Consider the following 8,838-nt stretch of genomic DNA (forward strand, 5'->3'; position numbering starts at 1 on the left):
AATATTTTCAATGTTATTACATTTATGTTACAATGATAAGTTTCAGCCAGCAGGAAAAAAAAAGAAAAAAAAAAAAAGAATGAAGAAACAGAAGACCATGGTAAAAGTACACTTCTGAACATAGCAGTTTAGAGGTGTTAATCTCGTGTCTGTAGAATTCTGTATTGTCAGGATCTGTTGGTAGTAATATTAACACTTAGGTTCAGTAAGTATTCTGAAAGGTAACTCATGTCTATACACTTACGAAATTATATCTCACTCAACACAAATCTCATCAAAACAGTAAAGTGAGACCTAATAGCCTATTGTTGAATTTACAAAGCATTATACTCTGACTATTTTTTAACTTCTGTTCCTAAGCGAGCTTCTCAGCAAGGATACAACCAGAAAAACTTGGTACTACAGGGTACTCTATATTGCTGTTCAACAATTAATGCAATGCAAAGTTATGCTTAAGTACTTATCCAGCTTCACTCACAGATTTGCAATTCTTGCCTGAAAATCCATAATTCCAGAGCTTGCCTACTCAGTCACTGAACTTTTTGCCTTGTACCAAGTACATAAATAACATTTCTGTCCCCAAGACTCTTAAAATATTATATGGAAAGGAAAAGCAAGTAATAATTTTTTGCTACTCAGTAAAATAGTGCAGGACTAGTGCAGGAGGTTGTACATGCAAGGCAGAAATACAGCTTGAATTCTGGTAAAATGCAAGCTCAAGTGTATATTTCTGTCGCCCATAAATCTAATATGGTTAATCTTCATTTTGTATTTTCAATTATCCTTTATAGGCTCTTGTATTGTGAGGAAAAAATGTAGCAGTACATCTATTCATTATTTCTGTCATAGAAATTAATTGTTTAATTTGCAAACTGTTACAGTGCTTCAAAGTGATTGATACTTGGGAACTATTTGGAAGTCTTAAGTGGAGAGTGGGGGTTTTCTTAAGATGTTGCTTTTAAATATCTTAAAATTTGTTTTTGTGATACAAAGTCCACCCAACAGACTGAAAGTTTTGCGATAGTGTCCATTACAACAATAAATGACCTCAAAGATGAGATGATGTCTTTCACTGAGAGGCATGTAAGGGAAAGGGAACCAGTGCCACCATCCTGACAGCAGGAGAGAAGATGAGGTTTCAGCAGTTCATTGAAAGAAAACTCTCCCCCTGTGCCCTCTTCTATCTATGTGCATTGAACACAGAAGGCAACAGAGCAGAGTTATCTGACACTTTATATAACTCCTGATGATACAGTCTAAAAAACATGGCCATCATTAATTTTGTTTAGTAGAGGATGAAAGTCACGTATACATGCTAGTGCACAATTTCCTTGGGAACTCATATCTCATTTCAGTAGAGTAGAGCTTGGCTGCATGGGGATCCATGCTTGGCATTGTATTGTCTGGAATAGCTTCTTGAAGCTTCACTGTTGAAACTGTAGGAACTAGAAATCAAAGATCTGTGCAACAAAGGCACCTCTCATCAGATGCTTTCTGTAAATTATCCAGGATCAAAAATACATAGTTAAGCATGAAGATTTTGCTACCAAGGTGATGTGTGGTTTGGATTACATTTAATTGGGCAATGCTATGCACCCTCAGCAAGTCAGTTAACTATAATTATAGTACTTTCAGTAGATACAAAAATGGGATGTTAACTGAAATACCCCTCCTTAGTCTAACAACTCTGTGATTGTATTGGCTACATTGCCACTTAACTGTGTTTAACATTATAAATGTACAGTCATGACATTTCAGTTTACCGTTTTGGTATGAAAGTGCTATTCATTAATGAAAGAATGAATTGAGAAGCGTTTGTGGTGAGTTCAGGGCAATTTTCTATTACCTTGTGAATGAATGAAACCTGCTGTTTCATTCATTGCAGGTTTAACCTGTTACTCCCCGTATATGTAAGTACCAAAGGAAATTGCTCAACTGGAGGTGCAATTCGTCTTTAATTTCTTGAGAGAGGACATCACACTAAAATGTTTGTCTGGATTCCTGCAGCCAGGAAGACCCTTGAAATCCAGGCCTACTTCTGCAGCTGCTAATGCAATGTGAGGCCGTGTGGTGCACCTGCCTCAGGATCCTCTCATTTAGGCTTCTGTAGAAACTTCATGAATACTCCCTGCTTGAACAAGGTAAGCCTCCAGAAAAGCAAAGCAAGATGCATTCAGAAAATTTGTATGTAAAAGGATGTGTATTTAGCACATACGATTAAGATTGAAGAGAGACATTGATAAACTGGAGTGAGTCTAATGGAGATCCACCATGATGGTTAGGGCTGAAGCACACTCCTGTGAGGAGAGGCTGAGGGAATGGGGCTGGTTTAGCCTGGGGAAGAGAAGGCTTTTAGGGCGACCCAATAGCTGCCTTCCAATACCTGTGAGGCAGCTATAAAAATATGGAACTAGGCTCTTTGACTTGTGTGATAGGAGACAAAGAGATAGTCATAAATTGATACAGGTGAGGTTCTGACCTGGCATGAGGAAAAACATTCATTGTGAGAAAGGGAGCAGGTTTCCCAGAGAGGCTGTGCAACCTCTCTCCTTGGAGTTCTTCAAGACCAATTGGACAAAGTCTAAGCAACATCGTCTGAATTCACCATGACCCTGCTTTGAACAGGAGGCTGGACTTCAAACCTCTTGTGGTGTATGTTTTTATTTAGCTTGATTTTGACCCCAGAGAAAATCACCAAGGGATTCAGGTATTAAGGAATACCAAACATCCAATCTGTTTGACTTAAAATCAAGTATCTGAAACTAAGGAGATGCTCATTTGCGGTGTATGGGTCATTTGTGCTGAAGTAGACCAAACCACACCTCAATAATGTTGTTCCTCAGTCTGCCTGTAGATTATCTTAACTATGCAGTAGTGCACTCTGGTGTTTTCTGAGAGAATTGTTTTGTTTGCTTTGGTCATTCTTGTGTCGTTTGTAGTCGTATGTTTTGCATTGTTGATTTTTCAGTGTCTTGGTTGATATGGCATGGATTTTAGGGAACAAGATATTCCACAAGAATAAGAAGATAAAGGAAATACTAAAAATTTCCCAGAAATGCCTGTTGCCATTTCTGCTTCTTTAGGAACTTAATGGCTACTGATCTCATTGTTGTTGTTTCTCCTGCTGTGTTACTTCTAGTCTCTCCTTTTTTGCTCTGAAGATGAGTCAGATGCAGTATGAGAGATTTCATTTGGCTGCTTCTGCCTTTACAAACAAGAAGATTGCTCTCATCAGACTTCGCAGATCATTTTACAGTGACAAAAAGTCTGTGATATGCGTATAAAAACAAGAATAAAAAAATAAATCAGAAGAGCTGCAGTCAGTTTGATGACAAGACATTATCTCATGAACATATATCCAACATCCTGAGGATTTATTTATTTAGTTTTCACATCTTGTGTACAAAGTTGACTCCATAAATACTTGGCAGGAGGCCAGTGACTGAATTTTCAGGATAGCTCCACTGCAGTACTTCCAAGAGCAAGAAAAAAATGAAGCCGATGCCTGAGCTACAGCGGAAGTTCAGGTTTCCCTCCCTGCTTCCCTCTCCTCAACCATGTTATAAAAGTGTTTGCACAGCCAGCTACTTGCCATGGGTGTCTGTGCTGCGGTATGCTTCCAGTGCCTGCAGGCTTACAATGATTGTAGTCAGGAGAGAAAACAGAGGCGTCCTGTTAGGTCTGCTGGCTGCTGAGCTGAAGGAACTGCATTACTCTGTCACTGCTGCTGCCACCCCTAAAAATTAATGTGCAAATTGTGAAATTTGTTACCCCCTTTATTTGTCTTACTGGCCTACGTGGTGTGAGGAGGCCCTCTCCAGAAACGTGGTGGTAATAAAATTAGGAATTCACCTAGGACCTGAAGTGGGCTGGAAACTTCCCGCTGAAGGAAATGGTTAGCAAAACCCAGGCTCAGTCTTGCAGACTGCTCTGTCGAAACAGCCCAGCAGTGGGGCAGGAGAGCAGCCGACCACCCTTTTCTCTCGCCCTGCTCTTAGAGCAGATGCAGACCACACGGGTGCCGTCAGTGAGGTACTGAGCTGATCCCCTGTCTTGTGTATCCCAGAAACTTAATGTGAGAATCCCAATATTAGTGTTTGCAGGCTCGAAATGTTATTTGATGCCCATACAATTGTGCAGGAGGCTTGGTCAGTGTTGGAAGATCACAGGAGGGAAGCACAAAGTAGGGTTTCCATACGTATGTGAAGGAAGCATTACCTAAGACCAAAACTGCTCTCAGACACAAGAGAAGCTGGAGCTCAGGTGTTGAACAGCACCCATTCTTGTGTGGGCAAGAAGTGGCATGGCCTCCATGAGGGTCATCTCCTGACTGAACCCTCCATGGCGCGGGTCTGAGGCCTCTGTGGTGCTGTGGGGCCATGTTGCCAATTTGTGGGGTTGAGGGCTAGGCTGGGGCTCTGGGGTCCCAAGCACCAGTGAGAACGATGGTTTGCCTGCTGATGAAGCCATTTGGGCTGTTCTGCAGGGTCTGGCTGGGAGCAGTGGTGCTTGGGGCAGGTCTGGCTCGTGGGACCCTGCCAGGGGCTGGAGGCCAGAGCAGATGTGCTGATGAACTTGGGTTGTGAGTTGAGTGGTGGTTTACCCTGAGGGTATGTGCCTGAGCAGGCTGTGGAGATGTGGTATGTCAGGACAAGGTCTCTATCTTCCCCTGAGCCTGCCTCAAGCTCCCCTATGCCCCATGACCCATCCTGCACTGCTTTCCCTCTTCAGAAAGATGTCTCAAGACCAGCCATTGAAACCCCTCTGTAGAAATCCATACCACATCTGCTGTGCTGGTAAGCTACACCAGGGCGGCAAGTGATGTTTTTTACAATAAGATAAGAGGTAAGAGCCATTCATGAGTACTGACAATGAACATCATCTGTAGCCATCTGCTTTCCCCTGCCTTCTTGGGCCTGAAATCTTTTAAATAGTCAGAATCAATTCAATAGCTTTGGGTTTTGCTTTATACTAATCACATGATCTTTATTCAGAGTGAGCCAGCAACAGAAAGAAATCAAAAACACTGTTTTCCTTCAGTGGAGATAACTTTTTATATAGCACTTATTTTACCTCAGCAGCAGCAGTGTCCTTTGGCAGGACACACTTCATCTGAATTACAATAAACCAATCACAGTGATTTGATGCAGTGGGCAAACTCATTTTTCTTCCTCGCTATTAATGATTTTTTTTTTTTTTTTTTTTTTGTAGAGGATTGCAATGTTAATGTTTCTGGCTCAGGGAAAACCCAGGATCCAAAATGGAAGATCACCTTATATCCTTATCATCAGACACATTATTCTTCTGCATATATAATTGTCCTTCTTAAACATCCACATACTTGGTTGAACTCAGATAGCAAAGAGCAGAGTTCAACTACTTTACAGTTTCCACAGGATTTCAATAACCAGAGAAAATATACTGTCAAGGACTAGAAACCTGTGTAGAAGTGTGCTTTGAGTATCTGTGAGAAGAAAGGCACACTGTAAACATCTCAGAGAAAGAAATCCATCGGAAAAGGAAATTCTCAGGTAATTAATTTTCTGTCATCATCGTTCCTGTGTTTTCCCCTGTATTGTCTGAAGTTATTCAAAACTAAAATAATTGTGGCTATTTAAAGAGACATATAACAATATAATTACTAGGGTGCTATCTACAACTCTCTATAAGCATATCACTTATTGGCCTGTAGACCTGGGAAGGGAAACAACACAGCAGGATACTGAATTCAACAAGAAGTTAGTTTCTCAGTTGTATAAATTGTTTAAAATTGTAATGCATTTTATTTCTGCATTGCCTGCTATTCATATATTTCAGGATATTAAAAAAAAAAAAAAATACAAAATTAACTTCCTTACATCTCTCTGACGTAGACAAGTATTATTATCCACCTTTACAAGGTTAGGAAACACAGAGACATATAAGGGGGCCTCTGAGAGCCGGCATTTAGACAGAAGCTAGTATATTAAATAGTACTGCATGTGTATTTAAGCAAAAATGAAAATTTAACACATTTTTGTAATTCTGCTAGCTGGGTGTACATAGGAAAATAAAGTCAATCCGTCACAGGCCCCAGCTTCAGAACTTGAACGTGTTCTCAAGCAGAGCCACCCTTTACCTGTATGTGTGTGCCTGTGTCAGTATTCAACAAATAAATTAATACACACACACGTTTTTGCTGGATAAAGTTGGCCATAGATAGAGTGAGCTCTTAACTTCTATGTGGATAGGATAGATGCTGTCTGGTGGCAGATAGGGCCCTGGGTGATGCCAACGTGAAGCATCAGGTCTGTTCGTTCCCAGAGTCCTGAGAGTTTATGAGGGAGCTGAAAGCGATCTGTGTTGGCGAAGGGGACAGGCTGATAGGAGAGGCCAGCAAAGCACAGCTGAGTCCTGGTGCTTTGTGAAGATCCTGAGGGGGTGCGAAGAGGGATGGAAAATGAACAGTGCAAGCCCAATACGTCTATACCCTCCCTCAGCTCCACCAACAGCAAAAGCAACATAGTCAGTCTGCTAATTTTGCACCTGAGTTAGCTCTTAAAGCAACTAGGATCACAGCAGTGCCTAAAGCCTCTTCTCATTGCACAGTGGCAGTTTTGCCACTATGTTTGGCCTGGATCAAGTTTTTGCCAGTGGAACCTTTGGAAGAACCATAAACAATCTAATTCTGATCTGTAGTTAAGACAGGGAACAGATTTCCTCATTTCAACATATCGGTCTTTGACCTGGACCTTCTGAGGCATTAGGTGTCAGGCATTGGCAAGCTGGGGAGATTGTCAAACTGAGATAGAAGGGCAAGTCTTCTATCAGGTATCCCTCTGCAGTTCTCCCCTGGAAAAGTTATTTCTGATTGTCTCCTTAATACACTTCCACTGCTTTCAAAGATACCTTGCTGCTGTTCTGTGGGAACACTCTGGAAATGAATAAGCTTTCACAGTTTTACTGTTTTTGTAATCAATAGGCTAAGTGTATTAGATAATATAATCAAATTCTGCACCACAGGCTCCTTCTCTTTCTCAGGTCTTGCTGCTTATAATTGTATCTGCATGCATATCTGTTTGTCTGCATCTCATTAATTCTTCCAGCTGTAAAACAGTCATGCTGCTAAGTACAGATTAATATATACAGTGTGCCCAGTGAATTCAGACTGGCCGATGTGTGCCAGCACAGTTTAATGTAAATCTCCCATCTGAATGCAGCAGTGTTTCTCTGGTGTGGTTATGTTTATATTTAATTAAAACCATTACTCCTTTAGCTTAATGCTGGAGTGAAAGAAGCCTGTCTGATGCACCCTATCTCACTCCCTACCATACTGATGGAGCAACCATAGAGCCCTTTTGTTCAATAGACCATAGTTATGGAGAATGTTTCAGTGAGCATCTTACCCTGCTTTGGGGCAGCTTTGGGTTTTTAATGGTGCTGAAATGTGGAAGGACTAGGGTTTCTTTGCTGAGCTCAGCTGTACCTCAGAAGGCTATAAAATTCTGTTCTCAGAAGGAATTGGCTAGCTCCGTTTGTTTTAAAATCTGTGGTCAAAACATGGCCACAGTTAACAGCATGAATCCTAACACCTACCTATTCTGAGGACTAGCTTAAAGAAAAAAATTTGCAAAAGCACCAGGAAAGACACTTTTACCATCAGTAGTGGAAGTGAGTTCAGACCATCAGACATTAATAAGGTGGCTTTCAGGCCAAATCTAGCAGTATCTGAAGTCTGTCTTCTTTCTATATTTTATTCTATTTTCTACTGAGCCTCAAACATTCAGTCAAAATTGTTAAAAGATAACCTTTTCTGAGTTACAGGCACGTGCCAGATGTTCTTGTGAGGAATGAGAGATATCTGGAGTCTCTTTGAGAACACTGCTGGTTTCCAGTTCAGCTGTGAGAATGGACAGGGGACAAACAGTTTCTCTTCATGTTGCACTTGTTCCTCCTGAAAAGATGAGAGGATGGTGTCATAAATAATTGTTTTAAATATTGCATGAAATAATATCGGACTCAGTATATGAAAGCTGTGGATAGGCAGTATGGGAAGCAGTTATATGAAGACTGTTCTCTACTAGATACAGCCGTCAGCCCTCTTCCCACGCAGGTTAGTTAACTAGGATAACGATCCTCTTCACCAACACAGAGGAGAAAATCACCAAATTCCCTGACAGCATGAGGTAAAATGTAGATGTGAGATTCCCATGCAGCTACACAAGAACAAATAGAATTAAGCATGGGTAAAAAGTTAATTCCAGTATTTCATATGACAACAGGGGGGAAAAGGGTAGTTTTAATGTTAATTGGAATTGTAACACTATAATTGTAACACCACGGCATTAGCTTTGGTATTCTGATGTCCTGTCATCTGTTTTCAGAAAATGGTTTGACTTCAGTCTGGCTAAAAGTGTTAAATTTCTCTTTAAAATGTCCTAAATATTTAGAATACTGCTAATCCTTTGCAAAACCAATTAATAATAATAATAAAGTATTAATAATACCTAGTATTTAGGATTATTCATTTCTTGTTTGTAAATGATCTCCACATGGAGGAGCTGTAGAGTTAAAAATGATCCAAGAAAAACAAGCTTTTCAAGAACAGCATCATCAGAGATGTCATATCTTCTCTCAGTTAACTGAGCAAGCCCTAAATCTATCAAAAATGCTGAGGGATGTGTCCTTTTAGCTTTTGCTATCCATACAGGTTACACTAGACCTTGGAAAAATGGGTAAAAAATAAATAAATAAATTATTTGTTGTTAGCCTCTATTTGCTATATATCCAAACATCCTGATCTCAGTACGAAGAAACAGAAAGATTTAAAAGAAGACTTGTCCATTCCCTTTTTCCCTT

Source organism: Netta rufina (genome assembly GCF_964035555.1).
Source record: "Netta rufina genome assembly, chromosome: 4".
Lineage (NCBI taxonomy): Eukaryota > Metazoa > Chordata > Aves > Anseriformes > Anatidae > Netta > Netta rufina.